This window comes from Centruroides sculpturatus, unplaced genomic scaffold (assembly GCF_000671375.1).
Source record: "Centruroides sculpturatus isolate CEXI.00-Female unplaced genomic scaffold, Cexi_2.0 scaffold3222, whole genome shotgun sequence".
In the NCBI taxonomy this organism is placed as follows: Eukaryota; Metazoa; Arthropoda; class Arachnida; order Scorpiones; family Buthidae; genus Centruroides; species Centruroides sculpturatus.
This window is the reverse complement of record NW_019387322.1, coordinates 69-12,011: the sequence shown is the minus strand read 5'-3', so window position 1 is coordinate 12,011 and position 11,943 is coordinate 69. Positions and strand designations below refer to the sequence as shown.

At 29.2% G+C, this 11,943-nt stretch overlaps 1 long non-coding RNA gene across 1 annotated transcript; it reads left to right on the top strand.

The window, feature by feature from the left end:
- The first annotated feature begins 984 nt into the window (after nucleotides 1-984).
- Nucleotides 985-11,722, top strand: LOC111616358. The gene is made up of 3 exons (XR_002755236.1): nucleotides 985-1,112; nucleotides 8,752-8,955; nucleotides 11,674-11,722. It is a non-coding gene; the product is annotated as an uncharacterized LOC111616358 (long non-coding RNA).
- Nucleotides 11,723-11,943: the final 221 nt, after the last annotated feature.

The window sequence follows — 11,943 nt, the reverse complement described above, 5'->3', positions numbered from 1 at the left end:
AAAACAAATACTGTACATACATTTTGGGCCCCCTTCCAAGTGGACCCTGTGCGGGTGAACCTGTTGCACCTGCCTAGTTACGGCCCTGTTTGTATAACACATACTTCTTGATTATCTAGTGGAATGCTGTTGAAAGTGACGGATAGAATTGGATGCAGTATACATGTAGCATCCACCCGAGGTCCTAGGCTTCTACTAGCTAAACTGGGTGAGGTTGGTGCTCTGTAAAGCGCATGTACGAATCTGGCTTTTTGGATGCTGATAATACAGCGCTTCCACTCTGCCACTAATATACGAATATACAATAGCAATCTTATCTTTCTTTTTTTTTCACATGTAGTATAGAAATTTGTCGCATATTGTGCGAGAAATCGCACAATATTTTATTATAACGCAGTTATAATAAAATATTGTGCGATTATTTTCATATAATTAAAATTAATATGTATTTATTTTTTAGAAAATACAAGGGAAGTGGCGCATCCACCGCTTCTAATGACGGCATGCCACTGCAGTTGGTTATTGACTGTGGCCTATGCATTTCATATAAAACCTTGTTTAACTAATTTATATTATTTATATTATGTATTTCAACTTATTTTTTTATATTCTATTGTTTTATTATTTAGTAAAGGTTTAACAATTAATATAAATAGGATAAATTTCACATTTTACTCCATTTACAAGTTTCGTTCCTTGAAATACATAAATTTATGTAATTTGTTTAAAAACAAATATATCAATGAAAATACTTTGTGTTGAAAAGTACTTAGGGTACATATTATGTAACAAATCAGGTATAAGCAAGACAGTGACATCTATGTTAACTATCAAAACACTCATGTTGTTGAGATTTCCAGAAGTGCCACTATAGGGACTACTTAAGTAAATTTCTACTGTATTTAGTTTAGCTGAAGGAAAGAAAGCTGAACAATATTTTTTAATGAATGTTTTATTATTTATTACTTATTTGATGAACTGGTTTTTAACATATAGGTTCAAGAGGCCTTCGCTTTTTCATCTCCAAAAGATTTCAAGATCTATAAAGATAGAAGTAATAGAGATGAGATTATTCCCTCTGATATAAAAAGATTATCTGATATTAAAATCAGGTATGGTAAATATAATGTAATAAATAACATTAAAATTTAATTTTTTTTAATAAATCTATGAATTCTGCTTATTGAGGCAATCAAATATTTAATTTTCCTTATTTTCAAAACATTTTCAGCTCAGTTTGAATCATCATCTGTTCAAACTGTTTTATATGAGATATTTTAGCATATAGAACAAAACTTAAAATAAAGAACAAATTAAAAAGAATTAAATATTTGGTGCCTTCATTTTTTTTTTATTTATTACTACTTTTATTTAATTACGAAAAGCTACTTTGTTTTTAAAAAAATAGTAAATAACTTTCTTAACAAGTTTTGCCTTATTATTTTACTTGAAAAAAATTGTCATAAACTCATTTTTTAGAAATTTGTTATTTACAGGTTGATATATTTGAAAAGTTGGTGTATTAAATCACAAATTAAAAATTGTCCAAAGATTCCCTAGATTTAGACTTGCACAGTTTAAGGAATATGAAATCTACATAGGATATCTTGTAGCAGGATAAGAGCTATTATAAATAAAAGTGGTATAAGTCCATTTTTGGAAAAAAATAAGTTAGTGATAGTTTTAGTGAGATATAGATGTTCTTTTTTATATATTTAATAACACAGTCAATTGTGATTAGTCAGGGGCAAAAGGGGCTGTTCCCTAAATACCATTTAATTGGTGATAGGTCGGCAAGACTTGCTCACGTTGTCTGTTGGATGGCTAGGAGTTTATCGGAAACCCACAACTTGTAAGATTTCCGCTTCCAGTCGGGAACTTACACCAGTTAGGATAATGCTAAATCATGTCCTAACTCGCGATTCTTAAATTAATGTATATAGGAGGGTCTTCAAATATTGAGTGGGGAGTGCAGTGGGTAAGTCGATGAGGTGTCAGGTTTCCAAGGAATAGACAGTCAGAAAGGTTTTTAAACTCAACAAATAAAAGTTTAATAAAACTAGAAATCTAGGATATACGTATTACAAATTAGGCGATTAAATGCGGATAACACATGATTATACAATGAGGTGGCTATTCTACCTTCTATGCTGCAAAGCTATACTACTTTCTATGCTGCAAAGCTATTCTACTTTCTTGGACATAGAGAGTTTACAACTTTCTAACAAAATACTTCAATTCTTTGTTGATTGTCGATAAGATGTTGTTCTATCGTCTTGAAGAGGATTCACCATCGAAAGAATGGAAGTGTCTTCTCCGAGGACTTCGTATTCCCCTTTTTGGGCAGACATCCACTTTTATGGGAGCACATGACCAAACGTTAATTCATTGTAACATTATGACAAATGCCCAGAACTGTTGTTGTTGTTGTCTTGTCCTTTTGTGTGTTTAGCCTGGGAAAGTGGTCAGGTGATCGGCAGTTGTTTAGAACCGAAGGTTGCTTTTGTAGTTGCATTCGACAATGACTTTCATCGATGTAACAGTGTCACTTTCCTCTCCTTTCACAATCAGATGTTATCATTTAGCAACTGACTGTTAAAATTCTCATCCATTTGTTGATAGAGAATGTCATTTGATTGGTATCTGGTGTGATGTTTTTCCTAACTATCATGACAGATGTTATTTTAAAATTTTCTTAAAAATGGATTTTAATATTCCTAAAATCCTGGATCTCGCACAATCAATAGTGTACAATTTCTTCATAAATTAATCAAAAGAACATTAACTGTAAAATGTTATTGAAAGTGGAATAAGTCCATTTGTAATAATCAATAATAATTATTGATATAATAATACAATTATTCTACCTTAATACCAATTAGAAAGTTGTTTCAATTATTTTAACAACTTTCTAATTGTATTAGGTAGGGTCTGTGATCAGGAAAATAACATACTTTCGATTTTTTCATGCACTGTGAAGTTGTCGGTGATTTAAGCATTGACTGGTCTTTATCTTCATTGTACAGATCTACCTCAACCAATAAAATCATTGTTATCATGCCTAGCAATACATAATCCCATGAAAAGTTGCTGCTCTATAGTAACTCTATGGGGGCTCCTTTAGGCCCTAAGGTAATTTTTACTAGTGGCAGTGACTTCACTTCAACAAATGAGCATTTTCTTATTAAAGGCGGTCATACACATTAAGTAAATCCTTTGAGGATTAACTGTGCATGCCTGATCTTGAGGAAATTCAGAATTTCCTATCGCCCACACACGAAGAAGAAAATCTCTGTCTGTCAGTCAGTCAGTCGGCCATCTGATGACATACTAGCTGTTCTTGGATGTTTATTGGCAACAAATTCTATTAAAATTCGTGGGAAAAAACATGTGCATAGAAGTCTATGGTGTAAATAGTAGTAGTAGTGGTTTGGGTAGCACTGATCACAAAATTAATTTTTTATACAAATAATTTTTTAATGGAATTATTTCAGATCACAAAATTAATTTTTCAAGAGAAATCTTGGGGTATAGATGCTGTTAAAAAGCATCAATTATCAGCAAAAGATCAATGGCAAGTCAATTTTACTATTAAAAAAATTCACGGATTAAATTTTATAGACGAAAAATCATCGGATATAACTGGCTGCATCGAACATAGTAATTTAAAAAAATTATTAAATTATTTCCTCAATGTATAAAGAATTATTTTTATTTAAAGGTGGATAGATAGAAAAAAAATCTTTTAAAAACTGGAGCTACAGTTATTTAGATATCGAACCTTGGGTATCCAAGATCAGATAATATTAAAAAGAATTGTTGTTACCACAAATATTTTAAAAAGCATTATTCTTTTTGCAATATTCTATCTTTCGAACGATTTTTAATTGAACAAAAAATAGATAATTTCAAAATCAATACGTTGTATAGATATTTAATAAATAAGTAACAAATATAATTTAAATAATTATTATATTAAACTATTTCCCTATTTTACTTTGTCTTATTGTTAAAATATTATTTCAAATTGTCATGTTTTAATTTATTCGGACATTAGAAAAAAAATAGCAAATATATATTAATAATTCTCAACCACATTCAATATTAATACAAATTGTAAAAATTATCATCACAAATTAATTTTATAATTTAATAATTAAAAAGAATTTATTAAACTTTGTCTTATTGTTAAAATATTATTTTAAGTTGTCATGTTTTAATTTACTTGGATATTAAAACAATAAATTTTCTAATGTAAAAGAAAATGATATAGAGTATCATGATGTTTTATGAAAATGGAAGAAATGAATTGAGAAGTTTTCTAAAATTATTTATAATTTTAATTTACTCAAGAAATTTTTGATCTGAAAATAATTTATAACCTGAAAAATTAATTTTCAGGTTATAAATAATAAAAGTTAATAAGGTTATAGAAAATAATTCTTCCAAACATTCACGAGACATTGTTCTCACTACTCAGTGGCCTCACAACTGAACGACACAATGGCACACACATTAAGATCAGCCTGCGTAGTCTGACACTACTCAGGAAAATCAAATGGTTTTTCGATTCTACTTCAGTTGTCAGTACAGTTTGCCAAAACTGTTAAATTTTCCCCCACACACTATCAGGAATTACTCAAGGTCAGGCATGCATGGTTAATCCTTTGAGGATTAACTTAACGTGTATGACCGCCTTAAGTTGTCTCACCTAAGAAATGTCTTGAGAAAAGACAAATTTTATCAGAACCTCATTCCATATCCCATTACTACAGCTCTCAACTTAAAGGCATGAGCAGATAGAGTTTCCCAATTTCCAAAGTTTGTTCACTGATAACATCACAACAATGTCTAGTTACTCATGTATATTACAACTGTTTGTTGTTTGGATTATGTATTTTTTTTTTTTTTGCTATAACTTTTATGTACTAGACTAATGTTTCTTTTGTAATCACTGAACAGGCTTTTTATTTTGTAAGTATATGTTAATTAAAAAGTCGTCAAGTCATAGTATTTATTTTTGGACCTTCTAGCTCAAAACACACAACATAATGTCCCAAGTTATCTAAAATTCAATCAGTAGAATGCAGGTTGCTGGACTAATCTGATATTGGTTTTGAGAGGCTATTTTGGCAGGTAGCACCTATGACCAATCTTTAATGCATTAATGCAATGCTGTAACATTATTATTTTGATGGTATTTCACTAAGTATCATCTTTTTTTTTCTGTCGCATTCACTTTGATAAAGATTTGGAAAAAAAATAGTACTGCCACCTCAGGGCAGGCGATATACAGTAGGTTGGTTAAAAAAGCATTTCTTACTACATTCAATACAGAGAAACAACTGTAGTATGATTTCTTTGGACAAAACAATGAAAACCATCACAAAGCTATGCTGAAATATTGGAAGTGTATACTTAAGATTGCTTGGATTATTCCAAACAAGGATTACACTTAACATTTTGGAATGTTCAAACAAGGGTGAACAAGCCTATGCAATGAGCAACCTAGCCATCCACGTTCAGCATCTGGACAGATTAAGACAACTTTTATTCTTGATAGTCCCTAGCAGAGATTTTAGCAGAGAGTTTAAGTACTGCTTATGACACTGGTTCATGAAAAGTTGGGGTACTGTAAGACCAGCTCACAATGGGTACAAAACAATTAATGGATAAACAAGACTTCATTGAGAATGAGCACTAGCAATACCATCAGGATTGCTGCAGATGGAGGAGGATGCATTTCTTGAGGAAACTACGAGAAGTGACAAGTGTTGGATTTCTCACTTCATGTCTGATCAAAAAATGCTAGTATGGTTTGGAAGAACACTTCTTCCCCAGTTTAAATGCATCCCCTTCACTGTAAAACTGATGGTTATAATGTTTTGGGATATAAGAGGGTTTTTACTTATTGTGTTCTTTTCATGGAGAAAATGTTAACAATTCTGATGCATGCTGCATTATTTTAATTAAAGAAGTTGCATCATGCTATCTATGATAAAAGGCAAAGTGAAAAGAAAGCAGCAACCCATTGCTTCACAATCATGTTCACATCGCATAGAAGGTTGTGGAAAAAAACTGTGGCCTATGATTGGAAATTTTTGCAATATCCACCCTTCAGTCCTGACTTAGTACCTAATGATTTCAATCTATTCAAACCAATAAAAAAATTTCTTTGGGAAGAAGTTTCAAATAGACATAGAACTGAAATACATGGTGTATAATTCAGTCAACTCTCAAGAAATGCTTTTGGAAAACTGGTATTTCCAAACTGGTATAACCTCATGAAGTGTTCGGATAAGTGCTAAATATTTATAGTTCATANTTTTCTAAATATTAAAATTATTTATAATTTTAATTTACTCAAGAAATTTTTGATCTGAAAATAATTTATAACCTGAAAAATTAATTTTCAGGTTATAAATAATAAAAGTTAATAATGTTACAGAAAATAATTCTTCCAAACATTCACGAGACATTGTTCTCACTACTCAGTGGCCTCGCAACTGAACGACACAACAGCACACATGTTAAGGTCGGCCTGCGCAGTCCAAAACTGGGCAGGAAAATCAAATGGTTTTTTTGATTGTACTCCGGTGGTCTGTACAGTTCACCGAAGCTGTTCAGTTTCCTCCCCACACACTACCAGGAATTACTCAAGGTCAGGCATGCATGGTTAATCCTCAAAGGATTTACTTAACGTGTGGGCCTTATAACAATTCTCTTGGGATTTTTCATGGACAGACTTGCCCCTTCAATGTCATGCCTTCAGGACATATAATGTAAACAAAGGGTAAAATTTGAAATTGTTATTGTTTTTAAGCTCTATTTTCACTAATTTTCAAGTTAGGCAACTTTATTTAAACAAGAAAGTGTTTTTTTAGAAACATCCAGCCATAAATTTTACTGCCAACACACCACTTCCATTTGATTATGTAATTGCGGCAAAAAAATTACTCGCTTAATATAGTCAATTATAGTAATATTCATTCATATAATATAAGAACAAAGTCTAGTATTCAATTTTCAAAACAAAAAATTTGAAAACCTAGCTTTACCCTTCCACCCCCTACAGTTAAGCAGGAAGTGTGAAACTTGACATCATAAAGAACTAATTACTTTTGACCCGGGGTAGCTAGAGCTTTGTGTTTGTTTTGTTTGAAAAAAAACAAATGTTACTATGTTAAAAAACGATGGAAATGAATTGGCACCTTTGATGTTGGAGGTTCTGGATTTTGTGATCTCGTATCACAGTATTGCTCTTGCGGAACTCTTCATCACAGTATTGCCATATTTAGTTTTTAGTTTGGTTAACCAATGGTGTCCAATATTCAATATAGGTATGTGCTGCCAGTTACACTACCTGGACCTCCAAGCAATTCTTTGCTTCCAGACATATTTAAATCAAGATAATTGGCAGTGCACTGCATGGTAAATGGCGGTTACGGGTTCAAATCCCACTCAGAGCCGATTTTTTTCTACCAGACTGTTCTAAAATATGTATTAAATTTTAATAAATATTTTAAACCCTCATTGTAAACCAGACGTTTGTATTTAGTTAATATGGTCCCTCTGCTCTTAATCTCTCCATATCTGGTCTCGGCTCTCATCCATCTAACTCCATTTTCAAGAGTAAGGAAGAACAGATAAATAGAAGGATGACAGTGGAAATTTATAGGTCTACAATCTTTTCAAATTACAGCCCAAAAATGCATTTTGGAAAAGCCAACTTCAATTAAAATATAAATTTAAAATTATTACTCATATTTTTCACAAATTATTGTTCTTGAAAGTAGTGTAAGTTCATTTGTATCTAAAAAAATTTTTTATTCTCTTTAACAATTTTATTAATTATTACATAATAAAATTTAAAAAATTTATAGTTTTATAAACATTGCCTGAATTTATTCATGTCAATATTTTTCAGTTGATTCAAACTCAAACCTGAATTATTTGTACCACTTATTTTCATTTCAAAATGGAATGTGAATATTTTATAATGTCCATTCTCACCAATGTTTTTCTCAAAATGTATGGTATAGCATAATCATATTATTGTCACTGTCTATATTGGTTTTCAAATTTACAAGTATATTTTGAAAATCTTTGAATTCTACAACAAAATCATATTATATTGATTTTTTTTATTCTAATTTTAATACTTTTCTATTTTCCAAAGTTGTTAAACTTGAAATTCTAGCTAGGGTAATATATTTTTTTAAAGAAAAGCTTATATAAAATATAAATAAGAGAAGTTTCATGAAATGAAATGTAGCAAACTGCTAGTCAAATAATACAAATATCATACATAACTACTACAAATAAAATTTTAAAAAATTTTAAGAATTGAAAAGTTTAAGAGAAGACTTTTTATATTAGAAGTTCAAAAAACATTTATGGTTGAAAAACATCTGACTTCTTAATTCTTAAGATTTTTTTTTTGTTATAATAAATGATTTACAAGATGCCTATTTAGTTTAGTATATTTCCGTTAGCCAACATCATATTACTTGTAATCTGAATATTTATTTGTCGTATATAATAATACTTATTTTTGTCAGGAAAAGTTTTAGTACGTATATTTCATTAAGGAAGATTCAAATTACCATTCTGTATTTTATACTTCTTTTGTTCCATAATAAATTAAATTATCTTGGTTAATGCATTTATTTTTAGACTTATGTATATTTGCAAAATCATTAAAATAATATACAATAATGCTTATAATGCTTTTGTTTCTATTTTTAATAGGCATGGTGATATGTTATATTTAGTGCCTAAAGAAACACAAAGACAAGATTTTGTTGCTTCAACTTCACAACCTATGGAAAGTGAAACTACACAGGGGCACATTACTTCAGTTAATTTTTCTAATCCTGCATTTCAAGAAGATGAAGTAGATACATTATTATTTAAACAAGATGGTTACATACATAGAGAAAGAGATGAAAAGCTGTATGTTTTATTCTTAAATAATTTATATTTTATTAAATAATTAAAAATCAACCTTGTATTTTATATGTTTTATCTATTTTGATGCTTCTTTGGAAAATTCTTTATTTGAATGCTTTTCAACCTGGTAGTTAACAAAATTATTACTAGAAATAGAATTATTAGTAAAAAATTGAAACAAAAATTTTCTGTCAGGTGAAAAAGATATGATCATCAGAATAGTTACAAAAAGCAGCAGTGTTTTTGTAATTCAAATTAAATTCAAGTAAAATTTATCTTTTTATTACTTGTAAGTTGTTGCAACATTTCCCATGACTAAGCAATAAGCTTTTATATGTTGCAGAAATGATGTTATCATGAACAATGTTCTTAAATAAGCCACACGAATTTCAATCAGGCAATAATACAATATAGTATAGTATAGTATTATAGTGGCAATAATACTATATAGGCCTAGTATAGTATTATTGCACTAAAGTATAACTACAATAAAAAAATTCAAATTTAAATTCCTTTGTGTCCTTAATTTATTAATTTAAACTTAAAACATCAACTAGGACTTATCTATTATTAGGACTTGTTATCCAGTATAATATTGATAATTCGTAATAATAGATAAGTCCTAGTTGACATTTTAAGTTTAAATTATAACCACAATACTATACTATAGTATAGTATTGTTTTATACTTTAGAAGATTGATAATTATATGACTATATAGATATATATTTCTCTCTCTCTATCTCTGTCTGTCCTATGGGCTCTAAGGAAATTTTTTTCCAGGCCCATCATGGGTTCAGCTTGGCTCACACTGGGGTAGCTAGGTGATGAAGGATGGATTCTGACATATCCTGGACAGACTGCTCATGGAAAATTCTTGATACTCAATCTCAAGTCTCCAGAGTAGCAGGCTGATGCCTTTACTGTCTCAGCTATTTCGCTGGCCTGTACAGATATATAATGATTATGTTAATCTTTATTGTGACATATTATTAATCTATTATATTATGATTTGATTTTGTGTAACACTGTCACTGATTATAACTTATAACTTTTTTATTTCTTATATTCAGGAAAAATTACTCAAATTATATCATTTTCATCTATTGGGTAATTTTATTTCTATAAATTTTTATGATCAGTTTTGTTAAATAACCAATTCAAAAGCATTCTAATAGTTTTATGCAAAATTATCAAGTAGGTGAATTATAATCATTGACTGTGTAGTTTTGCTGAAATTAGATTTTTAATATATGTTAATTTAGTATATAAAAATTTAAAATTTTGAACATTTTTATATAGTTTCAGTTGTCATTGTAATATGACTTCAATTAATAAAGCAAACAACACTGTTAAGAGCTGAATCAAATGATATAACAACAGCCATTAGTCCAATATTAAGTATAATAAATGTATTGTTTGTTAATATTTTGAATGTTTTTTGTTAACATTAACTATTTGTATGGTTGGGTTGTGTTGATAAGCTATACATTTATTGTTGTTATTAGAAATGGACCTGAAGATGGAGTGAAGGTTTATGACATGTAAACAGAGAAGGAAGAGACATGTTTACATTTTGACATATTTTGGTTGGCATTTGAAAAATTCTCAATGAGGTAAAGGATGTTATGCCACCAGAGACCATTTTTATACTGCTGGAGACTGATGATTTTTAGTTCTGTATTCCAATGTGTGAGCTTAGAGCAGTGAGTATAGGTATGCTTGATTAGCGTGCAGAAGGCCAATAATCAAGCATAATTGTTGTTGTTAGACTTGTATTAAAGTTACTTCAAAGAATAAAAAAAGAAAATAACATTTTACAAGTTTGAATGAATTTGGATTTCTTTCAAACTTTAATTGCTATTTCTTTGCACTGGCAAACACAACAGCAACAACAGGATAAATTTACAATGATTCTTTAAGGATGCTCTTACTTACGGTCTCATTACTCCTCTTAAATGAATTATCTTTGGAAGGAAAAAATTCTTATGCTTGCTTAAAAATTTAATTATTTCTTTCAGTAATTCAATATATAAATTATTCAAAACTAGATCATATTGATCAAAATATAGTGTAATCATCACAAAATAATGATTACATCTGTTATGGGTTTTTGTATTTGAACAAAACATTATATAAAATAGCATCATAGATTACACAAAACAAATGTATTATGTAATATTTCTTGTCATTATGATATCTAGTGAAAATTCTGGTTTAGATAATTAGATATCATTTATTAGATAACAAGTACACTTGTGGTTTGGATTGGCTGTAATATATTACATTTGTTTTGTCTTAAAGAGTTTCTCAATTTTGATTATTGTTTGAATATTCAATTCTGATTACTACTTAATGGTTTCTGAAAAAATATACAGTTGAATACTTTCATGGAATAACTTTCTTTTTCCCTTCTAAAAGTTGAAAATCAGTATAATAATCAATGAAAATCAATTGTGTAATTGCATATTAAAAAAAGTAATGCTTAAGATAATATCAAGTAAGAAGGTAATATTTACCCATACATTTTTGTATTAGGAATTTCATTCATGAATTCAATTTTATATTTAATTTTCCATTATTTAATTAGTACTCAAAACAGGGGAAATGATATGTTGCAGTTTATATAAAATTTTCATTATTTACAAAGTTTATTATTATAAATTGTTATGTGAATACTTAAAAAATACTTGGAAATTTATTTTCATCTTAATTTTAATAGATGCAGCCATGGTCATAATGCAAAATGCATGAATTGTTTACCAATAGAGGTAAAATTTTAATTTACTAGGACTTATCTATTATTAGGACTTGTTATCCAGTATAATATTGATAATTCCTAATAATAGATAAGTCCTAGTTGACATTTTAAGTTTAAATTATAACCACAATACTATACTATAGTATAGTATTGTTTTATACTTTAGAAGATTGATAATTATATGACTATATAGATATATATTTCTCTCTCTCTATCTCTGTCTGTCCTATG